Raw genomic sequence first — 27,619 nt, forward strand, 5'->3', positions numbered from 1 at the left:
TATTCTTGGTAAACTACAAAACTAAAGGGAAAGGCAGTCGTGCCAAATATGAAGAGTGAAACACGAGACAATCATCATAGTTATGCCCATAGTGCAAATTATTTCTAAATTCTTCTTATTATCATCAGTGTATTATTTTCTCTGCTGTCTAGACATTGACTATATCTTGACCAAGAAATTTAGATCTTAATAAAATAATTGACTATCCCTGGTTAAGGCAATGGACTTGATACCCACTGGGGTGTCCCTACACAGGTTCAAGTACTAACAACAGTGGCTGCCTTTTAGCCATAGATTTTAATCAGGGCAATAAATTGATACGAACTCCTGTAAAATCATTTTCCAGCCCGACTCCTTCACCCACATTTGTTAGGGCATTGGGCCACCATGTGAACATTTCATTTCCCTCCTCAATTTCACACAGAGACACAATTTCCTTTGCACAGATCCATGAACAGCAAAACCTCCCTGTGTCTCTGGTCTGAGCCAGGGCATTCGATTCCATTGAAACCTTCTCTCCTGCAATGGCGATGGTCAGACAGAGGGGACGTGGCCACCTTCACCTCTGACAGTGAGATATTGGCTCAGCTATTTCTTTCTGCTGCTGCTGTTAGTCCATGAAACATCAGGGATGGAATGCAAGGCTGAGTTCAACCCCCTGAAACATTTCAGTGCCCCAGAGAAATCCTGACCCCGGCTGTTGGAATGATATGGTGGAGATTCGAATAGGAAAGGGACTGTCTGAATTGTCAGTGTGGGGAATGAACAACAACCTATAGCAATGTCATTAACCACAAACACACTCTCATCCTGCTCCAGCTGGAAGGGAAATGGGCAGGAACTCTTGCTGTTCAGCCATGGACACACTTACACTAAAGCAGCCATGAGTCTGCTGGGGGAGCTGGTCTGAGCCATTTGAAGTGACAATTCTGTGAGAACAGAATCATGGTGTAGTGAAGTAACTGTACGTTAAGTACTTGTGGCTGAGTGGTTAACGTGATAGACTAGAAATCCATTGGGGTCTCCCCACACAGCTTTGAATCCTGCCAACTATGGAGGCATTAGTATGTTGCTAGTGCCTGAGTGTCCACAGAGCCAGATCTGGTCTCACTGTGAGGCTGGCTATACTTAAAATGCTGCTGTGACACTGCTCTAGCACTGTGGAGTAGACAGCTGCTACAGTGACTGGAGGGGTTTTCCATCCCTGTAATAGCTGCATTGAGAGAACAATCTTTCCTTTCATTTAGCACTATCTAACCACGGCTTAGGTCAGCTTAATTATACTGGTCTTGGGGTTTTTCACACCCTGAAAGACCATCATGCTCTACCAACTGAGCTAGCTAGATTTAAAGTCAGTCAAGTGCCCAGTCGCAGTGTAGAAGGAGCTTGAGGGTGTTTATTTGTGAGCTGAGGTTCCCTGTCTGACATTTGCCTTTTTTCCTGGTTTGTTATGTGTCCAGCGAGCAAACCGGAGCTGTCACAAGGCTGGTTAGATGCTGCTTTCTAGTCCAGAGAGCTGGGATTGATTTACATGCTGTCGCCATCAGCTGGTCAGAGTAACCAGGGTGGGAGGGTGGAATTTAGGATTCTCCCACCAGTGGGAGGTGCTGTTGGACTCATCTAGTGGGGGAAAGTCTGAAAAAGCTTCTCAGCTCCCAGAGAGGGGGCAGACAAGCCAGTTCCCCACACACACATTTTCACAGGGAATCAGGTCCCCAGAGGAAAAACTCAAAAGAAGCCCAGGCCCAGGAGTGTCAGAGAAGGGAATCACTGTTTGCCTTAAGAGGTGGGTGAGGGAAACCTGCAGGTCCTTAGATCCCTCCAGCGCCTGATAGAACCATTTGTGGGGAAGGTCTGGGGAAGCCGAGGAGGACAAGGAGACGGGAAAAGGCTTTGCAGCTGTTGTGCAATCCCCATGCTCCCAGCAGAAGGGTCCGGGGGGCTCAGCAGTCAGAACTCACAAGATGGCAAAGCTCAGAGCCCTGTTACACGGAGTCAGAATGTGATCAGCTCACACCCAGGGGTAGCAACACCCCTCCCTTGGTCTCTATGCCAGAGCTCCTATCAGCTCAGTCCTTCCCGCAAGAGCGGGTTGCTGAGAGGGTTGTGATGGGGTAAATGAAGGCAGAGGAGGATTGTTCCTCATGGGTTTTTTTTTGTGTGTCTCTGTGATCCTGCTGGAGGAAGCATGATTTGAGTTTGTTTCAGTGACTTGGGCTGGGCTGAGGTTGTGACCCTGAGCACAGGGGTTCCTGCACTCTGCTCCTAGCCCCTCAGGGAATGGACAATGGAGCAGTTTCAGAAAGTGGCTAGAAAGTAGCCTAAGAACATGTATCATAAGTGAGAAGAAAGCCAATTTTATCAGCTCCCTGGTGGTCTAGTGGTTAGGATTTGGCACTTTCACTGCCAAGGCCTGGGTTCAATCCCCAGTCAGGGAAGAGTGACTTTAAACCAAGAAATCTTTAGTTGCAATGTAAATAAATCCATTTTATTTTCCTGATTCCCCCATCTTCCCAGTGTCTCCATGGCAGGGCTGGCTCCAGGCACCAGTGCAGCAAGCAGGTGCCTGGGGCAGCCAATGGAAAGGGGAGGCTTCAGCAGCAATTCGGCCCTCTCAGTCCCTGTCAGAGGGAAGGACTTGCAGCCAAAAGCGGCAGAGGTAGAGCTGCTGCTGCTTTCAGCTTTTTTATTTTTTTTCTGTTTGGAGTGGCAAAAACACTGGAACTGGCCCTGCTCCATGGAAGACAATTTGTTAAATCCCAGATGAGTGGAGTTCTATCAGTTCTCAGCCTGAGTCCTTAGGTCTTAATCCTGAGGATATTGTCCCCTCATGGGTCCATTTCCTGCCTCTCTTTCCTAGGGAAGCACAATTTTCCTTGCACAGACACAGGAACAGCAAGATCTTTCTCTGTCCCTTGTGCAAAGCAGGGGGCCAAATTCCATGGAAACAATGGACAAGCAGGGGGCCCTGGGCACATCCAGCCCTGGCCATGAGATGTTCCCTCCCCCCTTCCTTTATGCCCCTGTTGTTATTTCATGGATTGGCTGGGATGGGGGAAAAGCTGAGTTCACTCCAGGTGGAGGGGAAAAAGGACCCTGAAAGTCTCAGGACCCAACCCCTGCTACCAGGATCACCGAGGTGCTGGGGATTTGAGTAGGAAAGGGACTGTGTGAATTGTCAAGGTGGGGAATGAATAACAATCTACCACAATATCCACCTCATTAATCAGTGACACAGGCTAATCCTGCTGCTGATAGAAGGGAAACTGGGAGTGATTCTTTGCTGTTCAGCCATGGAAACAGTGACCCAATTGCACCGCAGTGAATGTGCTGGGGAAAACTGGACTTCACAGGCAGGTGGAAACACCTGGAGCTCCCCACCCCACTTCTGCCGCCAGGGTGAGGTGTTGAGCTGCTCACAGCGTCCCCCACCATGATCTTGCAGCACGGGGTGGCAGCACCCCCCACCCAATGCAGGGGAGAGGGCTGAGTGTATCTCTGCACCTTGAGTCCAGGGCACAAACTCTCTCTGCCCCACACATAGAATCTGGCCCTGCTGCAAAGTGACCCCTATGAACAATTAACCTCCAGGAGAGCAGGACTGGCCCTCAGAGAGTGGAATGGGCTTCTCGTGCGGCTTATAGGTCACTGGATGCAGTGGAAACAGGAGGGCTCTGAGTGTAATCCATAGCCCACCTAACCCCTGTGGGAATGTAGCTCAGTGGTAGAGCACATGCTTTGCATATATGAAGCCCTGGGTTCAATCCCTGGCATCTCCAAGTTCACTTTTTCACCCTGGTGCTTTGCTCATGCCCAGCTGGGATGTGGCTCACCAGTCTCCCTGCACCACTTTCAGTCCTGCTCAGTAAGGGGCAAGTGCCAATTGCATGGAAGGTGGGTGTTCTGCTCCTAAGTCACCTTGGTACATTTAAGATTCCCACCCGCTGTGCTGCTTGGGACAAGGGTAGATGAGAAGGGCGAATCCTCCAGCACTGGAGGGAAAGGTCCCATCTGCACAGACTGAGAGGCAAGGAAACACAGGGGCAGTCAGTGCTCAGAGAGGAGAGAGGTCAGTGATTCACACCCACCAGGGGACACTGTCTTTTTGAGGTGAGTGCAGCTGGCTTGGGATGGTGCTGACGATGGATAGAAAAGGCTGGAGTCAATGACAGATGAGACCACAGAAGGGGAAGGGGAATGGCAGCCCCACAGAAGGTCCTGGGTGCTCAGATGCCCCAGTTATTGCACCCTGGCCTGTCACAGAGAGAGAAAAGACACCGAGGGACCCAGCCCCCCTACAGTGATCCCATGGACAAGAACCTGGCTGGGAGTGGGGTGAAGGTTCCCTCTGGGCAAAGGGGAGCTGAAATCCCTCAGTGTCCTGGAGTTTAAGCAATGGAAGCTTCAAACCCTGCACGGGTGTGGGCTGAGGTGCATCAGCAGAAGGTTGGGCTGGACAGGGGCGGCAGGTTTGTACAATTTTTGGTGGTGCCCAGAATGGGACCAAGTCCTGCCCCCCCCACACACACACCTGCCTAAGGCTCTGGGAGGGAGTTTGGGTGTGGGAGGGAGAGGGGCTGGGCTCTTGGAGAGAGTTTGGGTGCAGGGTCTGGGCTCAGTCAGGGGGTTGTGCTGCAGGAGGGTGTGCAGGGGGCAAGCTCTTGGAGGGAGTTTGGGTGCAGGTGTGGGGTCTGGGTTGGGGTTGGGGGTGCAGGAGAGGGTGAGGGGTGCAGCATTTACCTCGGGCATCTCCCAAAAGCAACCTGCACCCTCCTCTGGCAGCAGCCCCTAAGCGGGAGGGCCAGGGGTGTCTCTGTGCATGGCTGCCCGCAGACTTCACCCTTGCAGCTCCCATTGCCACAGTTGGCAGAGTTGGCACTCAGGGCGGGGCAGCGCACGGAGACCTCCCCCACACCAGGGACGTGCCAGCTGCTCCCGGGAGTGGCGTGCCACATGGAGTGAGGGCGGGCAGGAAACTGACTTAGTCCCCTTGTGCTGCTGGTGGTGGTGGCGGGGGTCTCCGGGCCCTTTTAAATTGCCCAAGGGTGGCAGGCAGCACTGAGGGGGACACTCCCAAGGGCCTAACATTGCTTTGCACAATGATAAATCTTGGAACAGGACAGAAATGAAATGGCAGCAGAACCTAAGGAATTAAAAGCCTCCGGATTCTTGTGTGTGCACTGACTCCGAATGGAAACTGTAATTTGACTCGCTTTGTGTCTGCGGCTGGTAAAATATCAAGGCAAAATCATTCCAGTTATTGTGACCCTGGGACTGAGGAGGCTTTGGTCTTATTAAAATGTAACTAGCATGTTACACTTGTGTTTTTAAAGGTGGCTTCCCCAAGCAATCCCAAGTTGTTCTTCCCACAGCTGGCTGATGGGGGGCAGCAGGGGATCTCCCCAATCTGGGGGAATTTCTCTGGGCCCCACTGTTAATTCTCCATCCTTTCTCCCCCTAACCATGCCCACCCCTCCCCCTCATTATCAATGTTTTGGAGCAACCCCTCCCTCCCTTTATGGGATACAGACTCTGTGACAGAGACTGACTGGGGCTCCTCTCTGCACGGCCCCAGTGGGGAAGGAAAGAGACTGGAGGGAGGGGGAGAAGACGGGCAGAAGGAGTCAAATGGGGCTAAACCAAAACAGAGATTTTCTTTCTGTCAAAATATCCTGGAGTCTCATGGCTGAAAAGCCGCATCTTGAGTTAGGTTTGATGCATCAGCCTTTCAATTACCAGGCAAAGGTGTGAATCACAGAGACTGATAACTGCCTGCTTCCCAGCTTTGCCTAAGGCTTTGGCTACATTTGCACTTCAAAGCGCTGCCGCGGCAGCGCTTTGAAGCGCTAAGTGTAGTCAAAGCGCCAGCGCTGGGAGAGAGCTCTCCCAGCGCTGTCCGTACTCCACCTCCCTGTGGGGAATAACGTACAACGCTGGGAGCCGCGCTCCCAGCGCTGGGGCTTTGACCACACTGGCGCTTTGCAGCGCCGCAATTTGCAGCGCTGGAGAGGGTGTGTTTTCACACCCTGCTGCAGCGCTGCAAATTTGCAAGTGTAGCCAAGGCCTGAGAAGCACCTGCACTGGTGCAACTGGTTAGCGCAGAGGGGGCTACTGCTGGGATTATGAATTCAAGCGTTATTTGGAGCACTGGTTTTTATTACCTGTGTAGTTTCCCCAACTTGCTTTGCTTAATTCCCATGGAAAGTGCCCTACTAGGAAAAGGAGAGTAAGTTCTAAAATGTGGAAGTAGGTGCATAGCTTGGAAACATCCCCCCTGTGCTGCCATTAGTTCCAGTAGATTGTTCACTGGCAGCCTGAATTGATTTCTTTGCTGCTGTGAAAGCTGCCACGAAAAGTCTCTGGTCACCAGAGCTCCCTGCTTCTTCCAGCACATCCCTGGCTCCTTCCCTGCCCCAGTCACTGCTGTAGGAGGGGCCTATATACACTGAGCCTAAAACTTTTCCAAGCCTTCTTAGCGCAGTTGGTAGCGTGTCAGTCTCATAATCTGAAGGTCCTGAGTTCAAGCCTCAAAGAAGGCAATGGTTTTTGCTCCCTGCTTCAGATTTTCTACAGGAAATCAGAGAAAAGAAACTAGAGGAGAGTAGTTTCTAGACACCCTCCCACCCATCTCAAACACACACACACAGACTTTTCTAGGGCATTTTCTTTTCCTTCTCTATGGACCTTGTATTTTTCACAGAGCAGAATAAAACAAAAACATGCAAGTCCAAGCCTAATACAGTATGAAACTCAATACAGATCAAATCTCACCCTCAGAGATCTTTCAATAAGCTTAGTTTGCAGACTAGACTTATTTCTTGTCTGGGCCCAATCTTTTCACCTCGTATAGTCCATGTTCCAGCTCAGGTGGTAGCTAGGGGATGTCTCATGACTGCAGCCATGTTTGTTCAGTTCCACCCCCTTATACAGCTTTGGTACAAGGAAGGAATTCTTTGTCTCTCTCTTGGGGAAGAGCCCCAGGTTTAAGATGGATTCCTGTACCAGGTGACATGGTCACATGTCCTGTGAGACCCCCAAGCTTTCATTCTTCCTGGCCTGACTCACAAATGGTGCAGGACAGAGCCATCTCCAGTCAATTGTCCTGGTTAATGGGAGCCATCAAGAGTCCAAACCACTATTAATGGCCCACACTTTGCATCATTACAACAGGACCTCAGAGTTATAGTTCATATTTCTAGTTTCAGATACAGGAATGATCGGTTCATACAAATAGGATGAACACACATAGTAGATTATAAGCTTTGTAATGATACCTTACAAGAGACCTTTTGCATGAAGAATGTTCCAGTTACATTATATTCACACTTATTAGCACCTTTTCATAAAAACCTATGGAGTGCAACGTCACAGCAGGGAAAGGGTTTTACTGCAGCACCTGGCAGCAGTTGAGTTTCATGTTCAGGCTGTGGTATGAGTTCCTCCAGGTTTCTCGTGAGCACACAGGGACCTTAGCGGGTGCTCTCGATACAGGAATGGCCCCGACACGATAAAGTGATGGGGATTGCATTTTCCTTTTTTATTTCTGTATTTCCAATGACATTTCTGTTTGTGATTTCGTTTTGCTTTGTATAACTGTTTTCTCAGGGATTTGATATTTAACTGAAAAAAGAATAAGGCCTCAGGGCGCCGGATGGAGGAGCAGGCTGGGGCTAGGACTGCTAAGAGAGCGAGAGTAGCAGGTTTTCTGTATTGTTTCCTGCCCTCATTTTCATGACTAGTTTCTCTTCTGCATGAAATTTGCTTTTTTCATGTGTAAGCCTGGCTAGCTCAGTTGGTGGAGTATCAGACTTTTAATCTGAGGGTCCAGGGTTCAAGTCCTTGGTCAGGTAAAGGGAACAGTTCCCCACAAAAGGAAAGAAGGCATCTCTCCAAGATGTTATTTGACCTTTTTCCCCAGGACTTGTTCTTTCCTAGGAAGGGCCATGTACTGCCTGGGACTGAAGGGGCAACTTCCTCACATGACCACTGGCCTCTCAGGCTGGATTAAGAAAGGCCTCTGGGAGCTGCAGCAAACTGCTGCATGACAACTTGGTGAGCAAATGCAGAGCTGCCCGCACAGGGTCATACACACCAGAGCTCAGCAGAGGTCTGGGGGTTCCCTATTGGTCCCATGGTGTAAGGGCAGCACTCGGGACTTTGAATCCTGCAATCTGAGCTGAAGTCTCGGTAGGATCTGAGGGCAATTCCTGTGCCACAAACCCTGCTGGGTCTTCCAAGGCTCTGTCTTGCTTTCTCAAAGGCCATGAAAGCCTGTCTTTTGCCCGCTAGCTGTTGTGACTTGAGCACAAGGGGGGATGTTTGATCCAGAAGCCTGGCCATGCCTGGAGTCCTGTAGGTAGGGATGCGAGCTCCATTTCCTCTGAGTCCTGAAGCTGGGCTGCAGCCTGGCCTAGGAGGCAGCCCTATTGGTTGACCTACTGGCCCAAAGTCACTCGGGCGGCGTTGGTGTTCCCCAGGGATGCTGACGGGCCTAAGGGAGGGAGGCTCAATACTCCCCCTATCAGTCAGGGCGGAAGAGAAGGGCTGCAAGCAGGGCCGGCTTTAGGCCGATTTGCCCAATTCCCCCGAATTGGGCCCCGCGCCTGAGAGGGCCCCGCGCTGGCAGCGTCTCCCGGAAGCAGCAGCTGTTGTTGCTAGGCAACGAGAGACCCTGGCCGGCTGAGGCAGAGGCAGCCGCCTGGGTGTTGCAGGTCAGGAGGGGGGAGGGGGGGGAAGGCACATGTGCTTTGCAGCCTTCCTTCCCCTCCCCCACCCCCAGCACTGACCTGGAGGAGACGCCGAGGGAGCTTCCGGTCCGGTAGGAGACAGGAATCTCTGCCGTGCACCTCACTCACCTGAGCAGCTGCTGGGGCTTCCAGCTGTGAGTGTCTGACCCTGTGATTCCCGGGAGGATTGTAATGTTGGGCTGGTGTTGTGGTTTTCGTGGTGTTGCTGTTTGAGGGTGAGTTGGTGCCTGCCTGTGTCTGGTTCAAAACTAAAGTCGGGATCATGTAACCCAGGAAAAAAGCCCCGAGCCGGTACTTAGTGCTGTGAACTCCAGGTGAGAGAGAGAGGGAGGTTTGGAGGAGGAAACCAAATACATCAAGAGGGGAGAATGGGAAAGGTCTGCAACATGGCAGGCTGAGACTTCTCTCCCCCCCCACCCTTCCTGGCAAGAGGGGAAACTGAGGCACGACATGATCTGATTCCCCTCTCCAAATTATTTTGCAAAGAAAGAGGACGGAGGCTCCTATCCAGACCAGTTCCCTTCCCATCAACTCTGCTTTCCCTGCTGCAAGATCTCTGTAGGGGCTGAATATTTCCATTAAACTATGGCTCCTTCGTTTGCCCTACAACAATAAATTAGACCAGCTTTCAGGGGGGGGGGCTATTCCCCTCCCCCAAAGCTGTGGGGATATTAAGGTTTTTTTGAGGGGGGGCATGATAATATTCCAGATCAATCAAATGCCCAGCTCAGCTTTCTAGCCATCCAGCAGCTAGGGCAGGGAAGGAAGGTGCTCTTGGTGCAGAGTGGTTGCAAAACAGGGGTGAATTTAGCGGAGGGGGGTCCGGTTGAAATCCCGCCTCATGCAGCCATACAGAATCGCTGGCAGTGCTGGGAGAGGCCAGGAGTGGAAACAGGTGGCCTGGGGGTGGGGGGACATTTGCCCTCAGTCCTGGGCTCTGGGATGGACTAGGCTGGGTGGTGGGTTCAGTCTAGTCTTCCAGCCTGTTGCTCTCACTGAGGTTTGTGGTTTTCATCTGGCTCCACCGAAAAGAGCAAACAAGCCCAGTAGAAAAGCGGGGTGAGAGAGGCGGGAAAGGGTGTGTAATGGGTTAAAGTGACCCATCAACGAAAGAGTAAAACCAGAGTTTGACTGGGTTTCCCCCCAGCCACCACTCCTGCAAACACTGGGCAAGGGGCAGCTCCATCCCCCGCTGAGGCTATGGTGAGGGGCAGCAGAGGAGGAAGGAAGCCACATGTGATGGCAGTCCCCTCCCCTCCCCTCCCCCCCAAGCACCCAGCACCCCCTCTCCGGCCCCCAAACTCTGTCCCAGAGCCTGCACCCAGCCCTCCACACTCCCTCCCACCCCACCCCGTGCCCCAGCCCACAGCCTGCACCCAGCCCTCTGCACTCCCTCCCAGAGCCTGCACCCCTCCACCCTTCCTGCACCCCACCCCGTGCCCCAGCCCAGAGCCTGCACCCAGCACCCAAACTCCGTCCCACTCAGGCTGGGCAAGCTCCTTGGTCTGGCTCCCAGCCCCTCTCCAAGGGTTGCAGGTGTCTGGAGGTGCTGCCTTCCACACCTTCCTCAGTCCCACCTCATCCATTCAACAGGGCAATTGATTACAAAGTGGTGGGAAGATCTTATTCTACTCCAAGCAAAAAGACATTTTTCTTTTACCTTAATTACACTACCTTTAGGGCCTGCTATAACATATTACCAAGGTTCAATACAAAGTGATATACAAGTTATACAAAAATGCACAATGCAGAGATTTATCTACAACTGCATTGATTGACTTCTGTGTGCAGTGATATAGTGACCCTGGGGCTTTGAATGAGGCTTTATACTGGGGGGGACGGGGAGGGTGAGAGGGTAAGTGGCGGGTGGGCAAAGAGGCGAGCACTGAGCCAGCAGGGGCTCTAGGGGCGGGCATGGGGGTTTCTGGCAGGGGAGGGAGAAGGTGAAAGGAGGCGAGTGGTGGATGGGAACTGACTAGGAGGGATGCAGCAAGCCAGCGGGGGGCTAGGGGGTGAAGAGGGGTGTGATTGTGGGACTGAGCAGGGAGGGGACAGGTCCTATTTTACTGCTGTGATCTGGTCACCCCATGTGTGCCGTTTCTTCCTCCCTCCGCCCCTGAACCTTGTTTCAATGGGGCGGAGCTGGGGAAGGAGGGTTTGTTTCCACGGGGCCGGGCGGCGCTGGGGGGGGAAGGATGGGGGCAATTTTATATTAATAAGGAAATATTTTATAAATTGTAATAAAATAAACAGTGAAGAACATCAGTTGTACAACTATCAAAACAAATTATTTTCCTAACATGAAAGTGCAAATCAGCTAATTAATATATGATGCAATGTATGTAATAGATAATTTTGTTATTATTTATATAGTCATGGAAAGTAAATAATACATGGAAGAAATGAAAGGGTTTTTTTTAAGGGTTTTTTTGTTTTAGTCGTCCCTGCCGGGGCCCCATCGAAACTGTTCGAATTGGGCCCCGCACTTCCTGAAGCCGGCCCTGACAATGAGGCTAATCATCTAGTGGAACAAGCTCTGTAAGGGACGTGGTTAATTCCCCATCACTGCCCTGTGTAAATGAAGACCGCAGCTCTTGCTGCAAGATACCTGGTGTGTGGGTGTCCCTGTTCCCCCTTCAGAACCTCTGGTACATGGTGCTTCCCTCCTCCCAGTTCAAGATCCCCATCGTGTGGGTGCTCCCATCCAGGATCTCGGGTGGGTGTCTCTGTCCCCCACCCCATGAACTAGCTCCAGTGTGTGGTTTCCCCTGCCTGCCCCCAGCCAGGATCTGTGGGTGTCTCTGTTCCCCTTTTCAAGATCCGTGTTGCAGGTGGGCGTCCCTCCCCCCCAGTCAGAATCCCCAGCGTGTGGGTGCTCCCATGCCCCCCCTCCAGGCTCTGCGGGCGGTGTCTGTATAAAAAGAGACCGTGTCTCACCCAGGCTACACTGCAGGGGCCATTCACAGGTGCGATCCCACTATTGATCAGCATGGGAGTTTTTACCTGCTCCATTTCCGACCTGGGCCGGTTCACCCCTCCTGAGGCAACCTGGGGACCCCAAGCTTCCCCGGGAATCACCATATTGATGCCGAGCTTAGTGCGGACACCTGATCGGCACAGCCCCCTGCAGTCCAGAACTCCTGAGCTCAAGCGATCCACCAGCCTCAGCCTCCCCAGGCGCTGGGATCACAGGCATCAGCCATGGGGCCCGGCTTATTTTACAGCCTGGCAGCTGGAGCTTTAAACTCTGCTTGTGAGCTCTGTGCCTTGGCCAGACGGGGACAGCCTGGAACTTGGAAATGCTCCTGCTTCCCCAGCCCCCATCTCATGTCGAGCTGCAGGCGCCGCTGTCCTGCCAGGTAAGATCCCGGATGTTTTGGTGCCCCCCATCCCCTGCCCAGGTGTCCGGGTACCTCTGCCCCCCAGACAGAATCCTGGGTGTGTGGGTGTCCGTCCCTCTGCAGAGGATCCCGGAGTGTGGATGCCCTTGTCCCCCTCTACAAGATCCTGGGAGTGTGGGTGCCACTCTCCCCCCCAGCAGATCTCTGGTGGGTGCATCCCCAGGGTCTGAGTGCTCCCATCCCCCGATACAGGCTGTGGGGGGGGGGGTATAACTGGCTCTCCCTGTCCTGCCCAGGCGGTGCTACAGCAGCTGTTCACAGGGGCAGCAACCCCACTGTCACCCTGCAGCTTTACCCTGCTCCAGGGGTGACCTGCTTCACCCTCCTTTGGGAGCCTGGGACCCCGAACTTCCCAGAATCACCTGATTGATGCCGAGCTTAGCACAGACACCGGCTCAGCCTGGCAGGGAGCTGCCCTGAACCCTGACAATCAGCTTCCCTCCGCCTCCTGCTGCACAGCGAGGATCCCACGCGAGAGGCTTCGTGCCCAGTTTGTTCAGGAGCGTCCCAGGCTCCAGCTGTAAACTCTGCTGGTCAGTTCTAAGCTTTGGCCACATGGGGGCGGCACTAATGGTCCCATCAAAACGCTGTTTGCGTTTGACCCTTCGGATCGCAGATTCTAACCCGCGGGCAGATCTCTGAGTGCAGCCAAATCCCTCCCCAAACTGAACATTGAAGCAGCAGCTCCCGTTGGAAAGATCAGGATTTTTGCCTTTAAAAACAAGGAAAATGTCTACAGCGAGAGACTGAAGAAGCTCAATTGATTTCACTGATTGGAGGTTAAGAAGCGATTTAATCACTGGTTTAAATACTTTATGTGATTTAAAGGGTTCTTTAATTCACCAGACAAAGATTGAACAAGGCCCCATTGGTTTGCAGTCGATGTCAGAAAATCCCAACTGGAAATGACCGTTTTTTAACCGTGAGGCTAATTATCTACTGGAACAAGCTCCGCAAGGGAGGTGGTAAATTCCCCATCACTTGCAGTTTGTAAATCAAGACCGCAGCTCTTGCTGCAAGACACCTGGTGTGTGGGTGTCCCTGTTCCGCGTTTCGGGATCCCTGGTACATGGTGCCTCCCTCCCACCAGTTCAGGATCCCCACAATGGGAGCTCCCATCCCCCCATACAGTCTCTGCGGGGGTAGGGGGTGTATAAAAAGAGACCGTGTCTCACTGTCTTTCCCAGGCTACGCTGCAGGGGCTATTCACAGGCGCGACCCCACTACTGATCAGCAGGGGAGTTTTGACCTGCTCCGTTTCCAACCTGGGCTGGTTCACCCCTCCTTAGACAACCTGGGGACCCCAAGCTTCCCATGGATCACCATATTGATGTCAAACTTACTGTGGAAACCCGATCGGCACAGCCCCCTGACCAGGCCAGAGAGAGCAGCAGGTTTCCCCTATTGTTTCCCGCTCTTGTTTTCTTGACTACTTTCTCCTCTGCACCAACTTGCTCTTCTGCTTTGTGTGCCTGGCTAGCTCAGTTGGCAGAGCATCAGACTTTTAATCTGAGGGTCTAGGGTTCAAATCCCGAGTCAGGTGATAAACTACTCGCCAAGATCTTACACTGTCTTGCTGGAGTCCTCTTTGATGTTACTTTTTCTCTGTAGGATTTTCCCTTTCCTCAGAAGGGTCTTTTTGTGTTGGGTTTGAAGGGGCAACTTCCTGACAGCCCCTCTGTCCTTGCAGCCTGGAGGAATAAAGGCCTCTGGGCATAGAGCATGTTCCTTCCCTGCACACACACACACACACACACACACACAGAATATCCCTAAGGAATTAGAATCACCTGCTGCCTTCCCCTGTCCTGCTGGATCCCCAAATGAAGATGCTCTTCAGCCTAAACCCAGGTCCCCTCTTTTCCCAGTGCCCCTCAGACCCAACCCACAGCCCCTCCTGTGCTCACTGCTCCTCACTCCCAACCAGAGCCTGCTCCTCTTCACACTTCTCCTCTGTCCCAACCCACAGCCCCCTCCTATTCCCAGTGCCCCTCAATCCCAACCCACGGCTCCCTCCTTCCCTCCAGCAGCAGGTGCTTCAGACCCCTCAGGAAGATTTTCTTGCAAGGTTTCGTGTATGAGTCTGCATGTGGATTTTACAGTATGTTGGAAATAGGTTGGGTTGCTTGCCGAAATGATCACTTGTGGCTGGTGTTGGATTCCCAGTCTCCATGTTACAGGGGCAGGAGAAATAAAGGGTTGTTATCCTTGTTGTGTGAATCAAGGGCAGCACAACTGTGCTTGGCAGACCCTGATTGAGGGACTCACCCTCAATTCAATAGCACTTGCTAGGCAGGGGACATGGGTTCCAAAGCTAAGTGGGCTGGGGTCTGGGTCCCAACACTAAAATGTCGGTGTTAGACCAACGTTAGGACAGGGTGGCTGTGGAGAGATGAGTGAGTCCCTAGACACCATAGTGAGTACGGGGCCTTCTTATTTTCCCCCTTTTCCACCCAGGATGGCAGGTGAACTCTACAGAGGCACCTCTGGGCTTGCACTGACTAAGGACAACAGCTGTGAGTGGGGTGCAGACAGGGGATGGCTCATGTTAAAGGACTTTTGGTTGCTGGACTTACAAATCGTAGGGAGAAGGACATTGCCCAGCTTATTTGGGGGGTGGGTCTTTCCCTCGTGGTTTATGTTTATGTGTTGGGGCTGCTGACATGACTTCTGCTAACCCTGGGCTTACATTGCAGTGTAGACATATCCTGAGAGGGCATCTATACTGTGACAAAATCCCGCTGGCCTGGATGGTCTGATTTGGGCTCCTGGGGCTCAGGTTGTGGAGCTAAAAACTACAGCGTAGACATCTGGGCTCAGACTGGAGCCCAGGCTCGGAGACCCTCACCCCTCGTGGGGTCTCGGAGGCTGGGCTCAAGCCCAAGTGTCTATGCTGTAATTTTATAACCCTGCAGCAAAAGCCTCTCAAGCCTGAATCAACTGACCCAGGGTTTGAGAATAGTGACTTCAGTGTGTTAATGGCAGTGTAGACATAATGCTAGGCTATGTCCACACTGCAATGAAACACCCACGGCTGTCCCGTGCCAGTGCAGGCTCCCAGGCTAGGGCCGTGGGGTGGTAAATTTGCAGCATAGACATCTCGGCTCAGGCTCAATACCGGGCTCTGGGAGCCCTCAAGGTTGGGAGGGAGTTTAGCAAGCAAACAAGGTAGAACAGCAGTGGGGTATTACCCTGGACTCAATGGCATTTCTCCCTTGGTCTGTCTGCTTTGGGGCAGGGACAATAACACGTCCTGCTGCTTTCGTTATTTCAAAGGGCAGTTTAGGATTTTCATTCTCACACACGGTGCACAAAGCAGGACTCAACCCTCGGTGTAAACTAAACAAGCTGCCCACAGGTTCTGGCAGCCACAATGAGCCATTCAGCATGAGAGCCCAGACCTGCCCCTGTCCCAGAGGGAGCAGGATCATCTGTGACAGGCTGGAACACTGACCTATCAGCTCTTAACTCCCAAACTTTCAGTAAGTCTGTTATCAGTGCCTGTGAGTATAATTTAAACAACTATACTGGGCTGGACCAAAGAGCACTGTGTTTTGCCCTCCTGCAGTAGCCAATACCAGGTTGCCCAGGAGTTAGTCAACAAGGCACCACTGGGAATTGAACCCAGGATCTCCTGTTTACAAGACAGGTGCTTTAGCCAGCTAAGCCATGGTGCCTGCCTGTGAAAGCAACACAGCGTCTGCCCACACCTGACTCCCTGCCATCCCCACTGGGGCCTGAAAAGCTTTGCTTGTGTTTGGATTCTGCAAAGCAGAGGAGCAGGTGAGGTTTTCCTTGCAAGCTGTGTGTGTGTTTGTGTGTGTGAATCTTTGGCCAGGTCTGCACTACAAGGTTACTTCAGCATCATTATATTGCTCAGATGTGTGAAAAACACACAATGCTACCTCGGTCAGCAGTTTTTGGCTGGTGCACACACTGCAATACCACGTCTGGTGACAAAATTGCCCTGTTTTGGTGACAAAATAAAACCACCTCGATGAGAGGCCTAGTGCTTTTTGCAGCAAACTTAAAGTGACAAATTGTCAGTGTAAATGCTGCTGGTCATTATATCACCATAACTGGCCTCCACCAGTATCCCACCACATCTGCCGTGAACTCGCCTGCCCTGCATTCTTGCTACAGAGGCTGGGCCCCTCCCCTTTCATAGCTCCAGAAAGTTCTGACAGCTGAGCCACTATCTATACCGGGATTAGCTTGATAGAACTGCATTGCCAGCCTAAGTCATGTAATTACACCAACCTAACTTTATAGTGTAGACCTGTCCAAAGATTCACACACACACCTTGGGAGCAAAACTTCATCTGCTCCTCTGCTTTATAGAATACAAACACGAACAACACTTGTCAGGGCCCAGTGGGGATTGGCAGAGAGTCAGGTGTGGGCCATCTTTATCCCAGGAGAGATAGACTCTAAGGGTACGTGTCCATTGCAATGTAAGCCCAGGTGTGGCACGCTGTGCTCAAAGCAGCACCTGGAAGCCCCATATTCACCACTCTCATATAATGATGACATGGTTTGTACAAAGTCTGCCTGGTGAGGTGTTATTTCAAAAGTCTTGATCTGTTGAACATTAATATCGTGTTGGATTGTGTGTGTAGCATTGGTTGGGAAGTTATGAAGTTTGGTCTGTGTGTGTTACTGAGATATGTTATGAGGTTGGGAAATGCCCCACACCAGCCTTTCAGATATGACAATGGAGGCACCAGACTCGCTGCTGGCCCACTGAAGATATCCACACTCCCAAGGACTAGCCCAGGAACCGTTTACAATGCAGACTTCTCCGAGATAGCACAGCGACAATGGACACTGCTTGACTCACATGGTAGCAAAGGAGCTTCCTAGCAAGTTAGAAGAAACTATGAAAGAGGGGAAGAGACATCATGACTTGGCCTCTCTCCCCCACAACTCAGCAGCTGGAAACACACCTGGAGGACAAAGACTGAACTGAACTGATTCAGAAATCAGAAGAGAATAATAACAATAATACTTTCAAACCAAAGTCCCCAACCAGACTAGTATTGGTTTTTCAGCAGAAAATTTTCAGTTTGGGGAATTTTGTTTTCTCAGTCAGACCTTGCCAAGGGAAGCAGGGAGAAAACGCTTGAGTTGCCTCCTTCAGAACAGCTTGGCCTGGACACTAGCTCTGGTTCACTGCTCTGGCCTTGCATGGGTTGAGGGTATTTTAATAATTTGGGCAGGTCCCAGGGTGTTTGGGGGAGATGATGAGGATGTTCCCTTTGGAGAAAAAAACTAAGAAATACAGCACTAGAGAATTTTTTTTTAAAGAAATCTGGGATTTAGACATTTTATTTAAAGCAAGGGAGTTCTGAGTTTCTGTTTGCAAGAAGCAACATTGTTTGATCTGTCACTGTACCAAAAGGGGACATGGTTGTCTACAAAGGAGGGATGATGACTAAACGCATCGGATGAGAATGGGATTTGAACCCATGTGTGCAGAGCACAATGGATTAGCAGTCCATCACCTTAACCACTCGGCCACCTCATCTGAGCTGTCAAGTAACAGACAGGAGGAGAAATCTAAGGCCAGCAGAGCTAGGGACACTAAGGAGTTTTTAAATACTAAGCGGAAGCAGGGGCTGAATGAGCTCCCCCTTCACATCTAGTGAGGAGCTGGGGGAAAGACTTCAGGAACAGACCATGTTTGCACAGACACACCTACTCTGCCTAGCTATGCAGCATGATGGGGCCACTTCTCCAAAATGACCAGTTTTGGCTGGTGGTGGGTTACAAATCACTTTAGGATTGAGTGGAATGAAATGTTATTATCCTTCCTGCGTGAGTGAAGGGCAGCAGAACATACCTAGTCCATCCTGATGGAGGGGTAGGTGGGTGAGGAATAGCTTTTATTGGACTGCATAGAAATGATTGAGAACATCACCCTAAACCAGTGATTCCCCAAACATTTCACACTGTGCCCTCATATCCATGGCTGTGGCCCCTCGGAAGCCACAGTCAAGAACCGAGGCTGGGAGTGGGGCTGTTGCTTGCTGGGGAGAGGGGTGCAGACAGGGGTAAGGGGGTCGAGGCTGAGCTGGGAGCCAGAGGCCCAGGCTGAGGGTGGGGTTGGGGAAGAGCTGGGGCAGAGTGGGGCTGAGTGCTGCTCCCTCCATGGGGGCTGGCTCAGGCCCTGAGGTGCCCCCATGAATGTTCCTCTGTGTCCCCCTAGGAGTCATGCCCCACTTTTTGGGGACCACTGAACCCTACTCACTAATCAGCAGCTAGTGATGCCAAAGCCCAGGGAAAAGGAGAACAAGTGCGGGGCCCCCAGCACTGGAGCCATGTGAAGGGGCTGCAGGAGAGGGGCAATGGCTGGTGGCCCAGGGAGTTAAGGGCAAAGGGGGCACAGGAGGGGCAGGAGTTAGGGGTGAAGGAGGTGCAAGGGCTGGGAGTGCAGGAGCTAGCGGTAAAGGGGGAGTGGGGATCGTCCAGGGGCAATGGGGAAGTGCCAAAGTACAAGTTGCCAAGGGCACCATTTTCCCTAATGCTGGTCTGAGCAAACAATTGGAAATGACCCTTCAGTTAGAACAGAACCATAGTGTAGAAAAGCCTTTTGGTTAAGTGGTGGTGGCTGAGTGCTTAGGAAAAGCAACTGGGTGTCTTTCTGTGGAGGTTTGATTCTTGCCTGCTAGGCAAGGCTGGTGTGTGGTGTCTCCACGGCTGTATTTTCAGTGTCTGATCACCCACAGTGCCACAGGGACCCAAGTCTAGACATATTCAGAGGCTCTATGCCAGGGTTTCTCAAACTTCCTTTCACCGCAAACCCCTTCTGCCAAAAAAATACTTACTACATGGCCCTGGAAAGAGGGACCAAGCCCCTCCACACTGGGCAGAGGCAGGGGAGACAAAGCCTGAGCCCTGCCCCAGTTAGGGGAGGACAAAACCAGAGCTTGAAGGATTCAGCTCTGGCTGGTGGGGCTCAGACTTTTGGCTTCAGCCCCAGGCACCAACAAGTCTAATGCCAGCCCTGGTGACCCCATTAAAACAGGGTTATGACCCACTTTGGGGTCCTGACTTAGAGCTTGAGAACCACTGCTCTATGCTGATGGGAGAGAGTTTTCCTGTGGGTGCAGTTAATCCACTTCCCCAAGAGGTGGCAGCTATGTCAGTGGGAGAAGCTGTATCGGTGGGTGTGCAAGCTGTGGTGTTTACCACATTTAAGAAGTTTAATCAAACCCCATTTTTAAAACCACCTGTGTTCTGGGAATGGCAAAGGTGCTCGATGAAGCAGGGTCTGTCCTTCAAATTCCTGGAGATCACAATTCCACTTTACTGATGTGATGGGGGTATAGCTCAGTGGTAGAGTACTTTACTATTGATCAAGTGGTACTTGGTTCAAACCACAGTACTTTTGTTTAAAAAAAGGAAAACATTTTCATTTCCATTCTCCATTATGTTCAGGAGCTCCACTATATGTGGATGCTTAATATGAATTTAAACACTCAACATTTTGCTGTCCAAATGCATAAAACCCTAGCAAAGTTGTCCATCAGCTGAAATCAGTCCAATCCTCTAAGTGTCTAGTGTATGTTTTCACTAATTAAACAAAGGGATCATATGAATGTACATTTGCAGATCCCTCTTCTCCAGGGGCTGTGCTGTGCAGAAGAACAAGAACCACATCCAGCTGCAGTTCAGGAGTCTGATGACCAAAGAACCAACAAATGTTCTGAGGGCTGGAGAAAAATGCCTTCTCGTGAGCTATTGAACGAGCTCAACCTGTTTCGCTTATCAAAAGAAGATTGAAAGGTGACTTCATTGAAGTGTTGAAGGGCCTTAATGGAGAGAAAATATTGGATATGAAAGGGCTCTTTAATCTAGCAGAGAAAGGCATAACAAGACCCAATGGCTGGAAGGTGAAAAAAGACAAATTCATATTACAACTAAGGCACAAATATTCAACAGCAAGGATGATTCACCACAGGAACAAGCTACCAAGGAAAGTGATGGATTTGCCATCTCCTGATGTCATTTAATGAAGACTAGATGCCTTTCTGGAATGTATTTGCCCCAAAAGTAGCTATTGTGTCATACAGGAGGCCTGTGATATGCAGGGGGTCAGATTAGATGCTCTAATGGTCTCTTCTGGCCATAAAGTTGACTAATTTCTGAAAAACTGAGTGTAGCATTGGGAGCAGTGTCTGATGTTTTCCTGTCTAGCCGGCTCGCTTCCTAGAACGAATGCTCCTTGAGTGGGGTGATCCACAGGGAGTAGCTCAAACCTCCAAAGTTCCTGGCCAGGGGCAGGACATTAGCACAGCAAGGGAGGGGTGCGGCAGTGACATCACAAAGACTTTTTGCAGGACCTCAGACTATTGGTCAAAGGTGGTGGGGAGGTGGGGACCTCACAGAGACATGGTGACATCAGCCAGGCAGTACAGGGGCGAGGGGCCAGGGAAACCTCAGAGACCCCTGTGGCTTTGCTTCAGCAAGTCTTCTTCTCCAGGTCTCTCTTTGAGGACTGAGAGAGTATTTGGGTTCAGGTACGTGAGTGCCAGGAGGAAACTTTTTCGAGTTTTCCCCTTCCCTTTTCCTGATTTTACTAGAAAAGAACTGTCCCTGTTTAGAAGGTAAGAGCCTCCTTGAGGTTTGAAACCTGTTCAGTGTGATCCATCTGGTGACAGTTGAATGCTACGCATGGAAAACACGAGTTTAAGGGGGTCAAATTTTATTCTACACCTGGGATTTTGTCCCTTAGAATCACTGGGGATATTAGGGTTTGTCCTTTTTGTTTCATCTTTTCCTTCATCCGTCCCTCCCTCCTTTCTCTTTGTCTCTTGCTTCTTTTGTCCTTTCTCCTGTTCCGCTCCCAACAGCAGGAGCGGTGTGTGTGTGTTTTGCGGGGGAGTGCTCGGCAGTGTTGAGATGAGTTCCTGTCTGCATCCTGTAAAACTTGCCCATACCGGTATTGCCCTGGCCTCTTCTTTTGTCATTCAGTGTTTAACGCATTCTAAGACAATATGCATTTCCTCACCTTTTGGGGGCGAAGCCAGACTTTAAGGCACCTGCTCCCCTACTTGGTGTAAACTTTGCTTGTGCCAATCAGAAACGGACACAAACAGGTTTTGGGCACCGTCCCCTATGACACTTCTATGCAGGGCCGGCTCCAGAGCCCAGCGCGCCAAGCAGGCGCGTGGGGCAGCGTTGTCGGGGCAGGGCGGCATTTGACTCCGGCGGACCTTCCGCAGTCATGCCTGTGGGAGGTCCACCGGAGCCCGGGACGAGCGGACCTGCCGCAGGCATGACTGCGGTGGGTCCCCTCTTCCTGCGGCTCCGCTTGAGCTCCCGCAGGCATGACTGCGGCGGGTGCGCTGGTCCCGCGGCTCAGAGGGAGATCCCGCAGGCATGCCTGCGGATGCTCCACCGGAGCCGCGGGACCACCACACCCGCCGCAGACACTTCTGCCCCGGCCGCGGGACCAGGGAAGGGCGGCGCAGCACGGCGCCCTGCTTGGGGCGCTGTATTTTCTAGAGCCGCCCCTGCTTCTATGATGTCATAGTTAGTACTTTAGGCCTGCCTGCCATGTGCAGGCAGGGAGAGGAGAAAGAAAAACGAATCCTGTGTACACCCGTAACCGAGCCTGGTCACCTCGACGCCTCTCTCTCAGCTCACGTGTTTCAAACAGAACTTCTACGTTTGCCAGTCGTTATGTGTTGGTTTGTATTTGTAAGTATCAGTTATTATTAAATGCTGCACCTTTGTTTATAAATATTGTTAGTGGATATTTTAGTCATTGTGTGTTTTAAGTTTCATTAACTCTATTAGCTAATCATACGCTCCTCCCTTACCCCTTGTAATTATCCCCAATAAAACTTTAAATTGATTAATTTTAGTGTGTGTGTGTGTCTGCAGTTTGCATCGTGACCCATACTCTCCTTGCATCCCTTACCAATATAGTCTGTTGCCACGTACAGCCTGGTAAATAACAGGCCTGCATTTTCTTTCGCCCCTGCGAGTCCGTGGCAATCTACAGGCAGCTCCCACTGTGGGTGGTCCACCCAAAAATGTGGGGCTGAAATAGTGCTGGGGCAGTGATCCCCACCGGTGACCTGGGCCATCCTTTGGGCTCTCTGGTGAGAACCCTCAGCCTCCCGTCCTCAGTCTCTACCCTGATTGGCTGAGCAGGGGGTTATTGACAGGGAGGAGACTCAGGTCCTTGTTCTTCTCTTTTCAGACCAAGGAAATAAGTCATAACCTGTCATATGTTTGACAAATTTTGCTGCTTTCTGCATTAATGGTCTCTGAGCAGTTCATGATTCTCTCTAAAATTGTAGTTCTCAAATACTTGCTGAATAATTACTGTGCACTGTTGTTGGTCTGGAGCTCATCTGAGAGCACTTTATTCAGTTCCTTCAGTGTCTGAAATTCAAGATCTGATGGTTACTTTGAAAATCAGGGCTCTTGGGTCCTATTCCCAACTCTGCCACTGACTGGCTGTGTGACCTAAGACAAGTCAATTCTCCTTTCTCAGCCTTAGCTTCTCCCTCTTTCAAGTAAGGATAATAATGATCTGCTCCTACCTACCTCACGGTGGGTGGAGGATGCAGATCCATTGGAGAGCGTCACTAGGAGTAGTGCATAATATGAGGTGTCCTATCACATTTACTCAGAGCAGATTAACACATAATAGAATAGCTGAAATAGTCTATTTCATTTGTATTCTTTTATTTTGAAATTGTGAAGAGCAGCAACTACTTAGCTCAGACTGAAGCATATTATCTAATGTTTGAGATCTAGGTGTCTCTTTGTGTGTGAGGAGACAATTTAACACACTGTGACAAACAGGAGATGCTTTTGTTTTGCAACAACATATTTTTGCAAAGAACTTTCATCCCACTTGTTATGATTTTGAGAAACAAACTGGTTTAGTCTGAATAGGCTTTTCTGACAGAAACGGTTTCAATGAAATTTCCCCACCATCTCTATTCCTGGGCTCTATCCCTGCCTCGGGGTGGTGGTGGGGTGTTTGTCTGTTAGAACAGGAGTCAGGACCGGTGGCTTCTCTTTCTGGCTCTGTCACCACCTTGCTGGGTAGGTCACTTCCCTTCTCTGTACCTCAGGCTCCTCCTCGTCTGCCCAATGGGAACAGGGACAATTCTCGAACTCTGGGCAGTTTTGAGCCTGAGTGAGATAAGGGGCATTAAAGCCCTTTGTGAAGGAGAAAGGGGAGTTTCACAGAGTTTAGCACCAAGGAATTCTAAAGTTTGCTAAAATGTCTAGTCTGCAGAAACAAGAAATGGTCGGGGCCAAACCTTTTAACCACTGCCTTTTTAAAAGCCCCTTCAGGGATGTGAGTCCCTGTCTTTTAGGTAGCTGGGGTTCTTTGCCAGCAGGAGAGAAGAGGTTCCTGCCTCTGTTTTTGTGGCCTTAACAAACCAGGTGTTGTGCCCGAGTTCTCGTCTGAGATCCCTGGTAAAAAAACATCCTCCCATCCATGAACAAGACAGGACCTATCTTTAAAAGGGGAACAAAGAGACCCCTGGGACTTACAGACTAGCTAGCCTCACTTCCACAGCTGGGGAGATACTGGAATACATTCTTAAACACTCAGTTTGTCAGGAGCACCTCAGAATACTTTGGTTCTTAGGACTATTGAGCATGGATTTGTCAAGAACAAATCATTCCAAACCAATCCTCTTGCCTTCTTTGGCAGGGTTCCGGGCCTAGTGGAGGTGGGTAAACAGTAGATGGGATCTATCTCAGTGTTACTAAGGCTTTTGACACAGTCCCGTAAGACATTCTCACAAGCAAAGGAGGGAAATGCAGTCTAGATGCAATCAGTGTCATGTGGACGCAGAGCTGGTTGAAAGCCCAGACTCCAAGAGCCCTTCTCCATGTCTGGCTGTCCAACGGAGAGGGTGCACCTAGTGGGTCCGGCAGGGATCAGTCCGGGGTCCGGTACTATTCAATATTTTCATGAATGATTTGGAAAATGGAGTGGAGAGCATACTTCTAAAATTGGCAACTGACACCAAGCACTTTGTTGCACAGGATTGGAATTCAAAACGCCCTTAACAAACTGGAGACTTGGTCTTCTTGAGCCAAACTCCATGGCTGGGCTCCTCTCTCTAGACTGGTCTGAAGTGAAACCCCAGAGCCAAACCCTCCCCCTCCTGGGCAGTGCGCTCCACCCTTGAATGGTCAGATGCTGCTTAGCACTGTCAGAGCAGCTTTGGCTGGGGGATTCTCCCAGCACTTTCCACTAGCAGGAAAGTATGAAATCCCCATTTGACTGCTGGGGACAGAGCCCTAGAGGGGGGAGCAACGTGCCCAAAGTCCCACAGGAAAAGGAAAACAACCAGCAGTGGAACCAATAGGAGACCCAGCAATGGAACTCAGGAGTCCTGACTCCCAATCCCCTGGCCCAGTCACTCCAGCGGAGCACACTCCCTCTCAAAGGCGGGGGGGGAGCGGACATGAGGGCCTGGCTTGTAATTGCCAGCTGTGGGAGGGAGTGTGCAGCAGGGGTTAGTGAAGGGGCCTAGAAAGAAGGACTGCTGGGTCCCATCCATCCTTCTGACACTTGGTGTGACCCTGAGCCAGTCGCTTCCCCTCCCCAGGCCTGTTTCTCATCAGCGGGATTGGGGTCGCAGTCCCGACAGCCCAGGGGGGTTGGGAGGCTCTAGGAAGGTGTGTAAAGTGCTGGGATGTCAGGATCCTGGAGGCCCCTAGCGGGATGTAAAGCCTGGCAGCACCAGATGATGTAGTAGGCGATAGCTAACCCAGGTGGGGCACATGACCCCACACGCCCTCTGCAAGTGTTGCCTCTGAAATTAGGAAAACTGCTGAGTTGAAGGCACAGCTGCACACCCAGAAGAAAGCCCAGCACGACACGCCCAGGGTGAAGGGGGTGCTTAAGCCTGGCATCAAACCAGAAACCTTCATATCTTCACTCTAATGCACTCCCAGCTGAGCTACTTTGGAAATGACCGGGCCAACCAGGAAGGCTTAATACACGAGCCGCAGCACATGCTGGGAAGATTTAAATCTGGATGTCACAACGCAGGAGACAAGCAGTGGACTTGGCCCCGAGGGGCAGGCTGGGGTTTCCTATATCCCAGTCACTCAAGCCAGCACCTGCCCCCTCAAGCTGTCACTGGTGCCCCCAGGTCTGGGAGACAAGAGCAGCGGTTCTCACTGGAACAACTCCACCCACAGCTCGCAGGCACCTCCCAAGCCTAAACCGGAAAACCATCTTGCCAGAAAGCCGCCCACGAGGACTCACCATTGCTTCTTTTCCTTCCACCCAGAACCCCACTTCTTCTCCTGGGCTGCAAGTAGCCACCCCTGGGATGCCAAGAGGCAGGCACAGGATTCTACCTCCCAGCACCAACCGCATCTCCCCAGGCTTTGCAGAACAAATGGTGGCTACTACTAACCCCACTTAGCCACACGTAGGCCAACCTCCCAGGGCAGAGGAGGCCAAGCCACAAGCATTCAAAAGGCGACTGGCCTAATTCCTCGAGTTTCCCCAGGCTGACGCCAAGGTACTTTGTCCACTGATGTCACCACCCTCCATCGTGCGGGGGTTGGGGTTATCCCAGGGACAGGCCAGTGGCAGAAGGAGGAGCACCTTGCTGGACAGCATGGGGAGCTGGGAAAAGGAAGCCAGCATGTTGCTGCCTGGTTTTGGGCTGAGGCCCTTCTGCATGTCAGGTTACCGTGAGAACCACTACACTACAGAAACTCCATCACCGTGCGCTGCCCTGCCCCGCCCCTCAAATTCCATGCACTTTGGTGGTGCTCACCCTGGCACATACCGAGGGGCGAACCCGGAGAACATGGCCGCAGCTCTTCAATGGGTCAGCTGGAAGAGCAGAGGACTGGAGCCGGGACTCAGGAAGTCGTCCTTACATCACCCTTGTGACTCCAGCTTGAAGGGAGAGCTTCTTTTCCTTCCCCTTGCTGAGAAAGAGCAAGAGAAGAAAGAACGGTCAGGTGGGCCAACTGGGTGCAGAAGCCAATACTGCCTTTTCCTGCAGCTAAGCCTGAAATGAGGGACTTGCATTCGGTAAAGGAACTGCTGTGTTTCCAGGAAACAGCCCACTGCTGCAGAAAGAGGGATGAAAGAGTCTGCTAAAGCCTGGGATTGAACCAGGGACCTTTAGATCTTCAGTCTAACGCTCTCCCAACTGAGCTACTTCAGCACCTGCAGGGGGCCTTTTTGGGCTGCTGCTTCTCACCTTGAAGCTTATTCTCAATAAACCATCACTCCAGTCAATAATGGCCAATGCAAGACGGACATCACTTGCTATTTTAGCACTTGGAAATGTCATTAACTAGTCTTTGGATCTCCCGAATGCTGTGCTTCAGTTCATGGGGGAAAGGTGAGAGAAGCGACCTTTGAACAAAAGGCCTGGGGTTAACATCCTAACGCTGTCTGTCTCCGACTGTAACACTATTTAATAGCGGCCCACCCTGTGCTGGTGACAGTTCCATTGCTAGGTGTTAGCACAGTTCAGTTACTGTTAAAATTAAAAGTTTCTATATGCTTAAAGGAAATGATTTTTTATTTGCTTATATATGGCATGAATAAATACAGGTTTACACATCCTAGCATGAAAATGTATTTTATATGACAGAGAAAATCATGTATCCAAACTGTGCATCAAAATCATGCAATGAGCTACAAATGCAATAAAAAATAAGGTATTCAATGGTTTAACATATGGAGCAGGGGTGGGGGGCACCGAAGACACTTCTTGCCTGGGACGCCACTTGGTCTAGGGGAGGCCCTGTCAGGGAGAGCAGGAGTTAGTCTCACACGCCTATTTCCAGGCTGTTATCTGTGGGCACCCTGCTCTGGGGACGGGTTCGCGGCAGCCCAGACTCAGGGCTGGAACAGACCCCGGATTGAGGGGGTGGCTGCAGGGTTTGCAGCACTCTGATGTCTCAGACAATGTCAAGTATCAGAGGGGTAGCCGTGTTAGTCTGGTTCTGTAAAAGCAGCAAAGAATCCTGTGGCACCTTATAGACTAACAGACATTTTGTAGCATGAGCTTTCGTGGTTGAATACCCACTTCGGATGCAAATACCCACTTCTTCAGACAATGTGTCTCCCCAAAGCCTCAGATCTGCGTCCCCAGAAGGCTCCTGCGCTGCCTCCGCTCCTCTCACAGTCTATAGCAAGGAGCAGCAGCAAGGAGCAGGGATGAGCCATAGGGCACTAGGTGGGGGGCAGAGGCTGCAGGACTAAACCCAGCACCCAGAGCAGAGGGGGTATGAGGCTTTTTCTCTCTCCTTAGCCACGTGCTATAGCGCCAAGAGCTCTGTGAAATGCCTCCCCGCCCACAGCCTGGGGAAGGGGAAGGAGTCTCAGGTTCTAGCGTGATTTGGATGAGAATCACTGGACCCTAGAACCATTCACTGCCCTTTCCCGGAGAAACCTGTGATGCACAGAACGGGGCTGAGATAAATGCTGACAGGAGCCAG

At 51.3% G+C, this 27,619-nt stretch overlaps 6 non-coding genes across 6 annotated transcripts; 3 read left to right on the forward strand and 3 right to left on the reverse strand.

Moving 5' to 3' along the window:
* The first annotated feature begins 2,366 nt into the window (after nt 1–2,366).
* On the forward strand, nt 2,367–2,438 carry TRNAE-UUC. The gene has a single exon. It is a non-coding gene; the product is annotated as a tRNA-Glu (tRNA).
* A 4,028-nt stretch (nt 2,439–6,466) lies between these two features.
* TRNAM-CAU lies at nt 6,467–6,539 on the forward strand. Its single transcript has one exon. It is a non-coding gene; the product is annotated as a tRNA-Met (tRNA).
* Nucleotides 6,540–13,618: 7,079 nt separating this feature from the next.
* TRNAK-UUU lies at nt 13,619–13,691 on the forward strand. Its single transcript has one exon. It is a non-coding gene; the product is annotated as a tRNA-Lys (tRNA).
* Nucleotides 13,692–15,751: 2,060 nt separating this feature from the next.
* Nucleotides 15,752–15,825, reverse strand: TRNAT-UGU. Its single transcript has one exon. It is a non-coding gene; the product is annotated as a tRNA-Thr (tRNA).
* A 1,768-nt stretch (nt 15,826–17,593) lies between these two features.
* TRNAS-GCU lies at nt 17,594–17,675 on the reverse strand. The gene has a single exon. It is a non-coding gene; the product is annotated as a tRNA-Ser (tRNA).
* An 8,586-nt stretch (nt 17,676–26,261) lies between these two features.
* TRNAF-GAA lies at nt 26,262–26,334 on the reverse strand. Its single transcript has one exon. It is a non-coding gene; the product is annotated as a tRNA-Phe (tRNA).
* Between the last annotated feature and the right edge of the window lie 1,285 nt (nt 26,335–27,619).

This window comes from Mauremys mutica, unplaced genomic scaffold, assembly GCF_020497125.1.
Source record: "Mauremys mutica isolate MM-2020 ecotype Southern unplaced genomic scaffold, ASM2049712v1 Super-Scaffold_100221, whole genome shotgun sequence".
NCBI lineage: Eukaryota > Metazoa > Chordata > Testudines > Geoemydidae > Mauremys > Mauremys mutica.